Raw genomic sequence first — 4,368 nt, 5'->3', positions numbered from 1 at the left:
GTCCTGGTTTTCACGTTCACTCTTCTTCTGTCTCCATCTTCAAACAAAAGATTATAGAATGAAATGGAACCATGCTGGCGTCCCTAGTCTTTCAGCAACATGTAGACTAGGGTAGGTGTTGTATGTAAGGTGGCTGTGATCATGGGTATCCTCCTCCTCCCTGCGCTGTCCTTTAATGCTAGGAATTTTAAAGGCAGTGAGGAAGAATGGCAGTGTATAAACAGGGGAGTTTTGTGGGTGCTGGGGAAAGAGAAAAGCAGATTTCCTCTTACATAATGCCTTAAGGAGCGCTGCCAAATGTACAAACTTTCCATATTATGTTCTACGTGTGCTAAGAACTTACCCTGCAGCTGTTTACTGAGGGTATGGAAAGAATAAATACAAGTATAATGCTGGGTGGGGTGCACAAAGCTACTAAGAGCTGCTAGCACTTTCCTTTCCCCCTCTACTTTCAAGTCTTAAGTGTTCAAAGAATTAATCCATGGGGGGGGGGGGGGGGAGGCCAGCACATAAGCCTCCAGAACAGCTGACAGCATGTGTAGCCAATATCCTTGCAAGACAATGGTCTGGGCTTAAAGATCAGCTGTTTCCCAGGACAACCAGAAAAAACTGCCTATCTCCCTTTCGAATTGACCACTGGCCTTCATGGGCATGTACACAACTATGTGAGACAGTCACGGTTAGATGAAACAAGCAAACAAAGCCAAACTTTTCCAGAAGTGGGATATTCTATCAAAAATCGATCACCGCTGCTTTCAGTGCAGTGAACTGCCACAGAGCTGCTGCACTTTCCACAATGTTGTCCGCTTGCGAAATATCTGGCACGACTGTGCAAGTTGCAGCAGCCATTTGTGTCGGTGCCTTATGGAGGGAAGATAGGAGTTTCCACAGGATCGCAAACCCAGCAATGCTCTTGTACATTCCTGCCAGTAATTATGTGGAAGCTGCCAACTGCCTGAACAGTGTTGGTTATGTAACGCTTGGGAAACTTCTGAAGGTGTATATTGCATACATACCATCAGCGGGGGTAATTTAAATAAAAGCAGAAGCAACTTCTACGCAGCTGCCGTCATGATTCATGGCTTCCTTTGTCACTTGGACCTCATTTCATGAAACAATGGTCTCCAGTCAGACAAGTACTGAGAGTAAACATATTAAGACTTATATGTACACAACTTCAGCGAATAAAAGACACACACTATCAGTATGTTGAAATAACTGAAGGTTGCATAACAGAATAAAATGGGGAAGGAGGAGGTTACTAAGTTGGCTTAACATGCAACATCTATACCATTATTACTTAGGAAAAAACAAACCACACACATAGGTCATCTTGTGTAGCTGTGGTCCAAGAATGTTTTCGTGTGTGTATACTAAGCCATGATTGGTTATTACTGCTTGTGGATATACCCAATCAGTACTATATGTGATCATCAAAATAGCTTTCTGGAGGATAAGATACAATCTGGATAGAAGAAATGGCACCTGTGAATATAGAGCTTGACACCTCAGGTTGTGGTCCAAAAATGAAGTCCTTATCCTCTTGCTCAAGTGGGTTGAGTACGAAGCTTGGTATGGACTTCCCTGCATCTGGTGGTGTTTGGAATACACAAATATAAGAACTTCTGATAGAGTACTTAATGGCATTAAGAGGGAATTGTTCTCAAACTCACAGACATTGGTGGTTTCTTTACACATGCCACCAGGCATGTGTGCACAACTGCAACCTCAATCTAGATTCATACAGAATACTTTGAATACCTTGTGTCCTTAAGATACCTCTTCATGCAGGAGTTATTCCTCTTAAGGGCTGGTTTTCTGCATACTTACACAAGCATCTCCATAGACAAAGACTGCACCTGGAATGCATCTCATATTGCCTTGCCTTGCAGTTGATAGGGGCCAGGAGACCAGATGTAAGGAGGAAAGGGTTTATGAGTAATTAAGTAGTGATTGCCTGTCCTATCTAGTTTTCTCTGGCCAGTGGGAGTTAATGTTTGTGTAAACATGCACAGGATTAGGCTGCCAGGTTGCCTGTCTGTTTCCTGGCCCATTTCCCAACTCCATGAGTCTGCTTGAATAGTACAATAAATCCTAAATCCTGTACTGTCTGCCCATATTCATTATCCGCACCGTTAAATCACATCTCAGAATGAGATAAAATATTCATTGGCTAACACTTAAGACACACATTTCCCACACGTATCTAAATTCGTCAGACAAGATGCTAGGTATGTTACAAAACCTGAGCTGCATTTACCTTAATCCAATAAACCAAGTATTATATTAACCTATCCGTTTTGTCACCTAGAGAAGGCACTGTGAGATGCTCCACCTCTGTATTCGTGGACATAGTTATGCTTGTAGTCAATCTTTATTACGGTCATAGACCACACAATAATAGCATACAACCCAGTCATGGTAAGTCATATTATTTACAAATCTATTCACTAAAATTTCAGGGTACAGAGTCTTAAATATTTAAAACCTTAAAACCTGAGTGCCTAAGACCAAATTATTAAATATTAAAATCCTTAACATTATAAAATATTTAAATATTTCCCCCTGTAAAATACTTCCTAATCCATATGGCTTGCACAGCAAAATTTGCCTCCTTTAATGTAATTTCATGGTCCTTATCGGCTAAAAGCTTATCTAGATAGAATCTGTCATTTCTACCTGGGAACCGATTACAAATTGGAGTTATGAAGATTGCCCTAATATTTTGATAAAGCTCACACTCGAAGAGTACATGTCCCCTAGTTTCTATCTTTCCAGCCCCACATATACATACTCTTTTCTCGAGTGGTTGTTTTGCATATCTGCCCTCCATGACCGCTGATGGTAACGTGTCCATTCTGAGGAGGGTAACTGCTCTTCTATAATCTGCTTTATCCAAGTTTTGTAAGTAAGGCATCATTATCACTTGGTTTAGGCTATCTATTCCCGGGAAGTACCCTTTGACTTGACTCAAGTCGTTCTGCCTTTCAATATCCAGGATTCTTTGTTTCACAAAGGGTTGGACCATGTCATGTTCCATATTCATCAGAAACTGTTTGGAAAGGCCATAATAACCCAATTTGCGCTCTGTTTCTTTGATCCAAAGTGGTGCTTTAGAATCCCATGCTATTAAACCAGTTAAACCGGAGGGATTAGTTATTAGCTTAAACCAATAGACAATGGTAGCAATCCACAGGCGTGCTTTTACAGTGACCATACCGGATTCCAAACGAATATGTGCATTAGAGACACAAAAGGGAACCTGCAAAATGTGCCTTAAAAACTTGGATTGCACTTTTTCCAGTGACTGCCAATAAGACTGATGTGTTGTTATGCTCAAGGGCGCCGCATAAAGTAATTGGGCAAGAGACTTAGCCTTGAAAATCTTGACTGCTGCTGCAACATTCCGGCCCCCAGAAGACCAATAAAATTTCTCAATTGCTCGCGCACTTTTAGCTGCGCTTGTTGTAACATGGTCCACATGAGCTTTTCTAGAGCCAGAAGCCTGAAAGGCAGTTCCTAAATATTTAAAACAACGGACTTGCTCAATATCCACCGAGTCTATCTTCCACTGGTAAGTTCGCCACTTGCTTCCAAAAACTAGAACCTTTGATTTTTGATAATTAATTTTGATGTAATTGGCCTGACAGTATTGAGCTAATATTTCCATAGCTCGTTTAAGGCCACTGGGGGTTCTAGAGATTAATACTGCATCATCTGCATATAGCAGAAGGGGGACATGCCTGTCAGCAACCTTGGGGGCATGTACCTCCGGACAGTTTAAGTACTCCCCTAGGTCATTTATAAAGAGGTTGAACAGAGTTGGTGCTAAAATACAACCCTGTTTAACCCCCTTCTCTGCTTTTATGGCTTCTGTAAGGTGGCCTTGGGCATCTGTCCTTACCTGGATCTTAGTATTCCTGTATAGAGCCCTCATTAGGGTCAGTAGTTATGCTTGTCTTCCATAAAACTCAGATTTAAGCAGTGTTTTAGCCTCACAGCAGTCTAGTGAGAAGGACTAGGCTGAGGGCCAGTGTATAACCATTTAATAGCTTTGAGGTTTCAGATCAGGTCAGAGTAGGCCCGGCCAAATCGTGTGTTCCTTGGTCCTCAGATTTGAGTCTCCCCAGCTTTCCTTAACTGATTGACATGACAGCTGACCTTTGCTGATCGTGCTTAAGGACACTCCCAAAATATTATTTGGAAGCTATGTTTTAAATATGCTGACCTCATTACTGAGTAGAGACAGGCTGGGACTTTTACCTGCCCAGGGCCTAAGCATCTTTTGCCCAAGCCAGGTATAAAGTTGCAACATTGTATCACTGTTGCAACAGAACTGCAGGAGCTGGGGGGAATTCTGGAATGCAG

This window comes from Eublepharis macularius, chromosome 4, assembly GCF_028583425.1.
Source record: "Eublepharis macularius isolate TG4126 chromosome 4, MPM_Emac_v1.0, whole genome shotgun sequence".
In the NCBI taxonomy this organism is placed as follows: domain Eukaryota; kingdom Metazoa; phylum Chordata; class Lepidosauria; order Squamata; family Eublepharidae; genus Eublepharis; species Eublepharis macularius.
The sequence above is the reverse complement of the archived record's forward strand: the minus strand, read 5'-3'. Positions refer to the sequence as shown.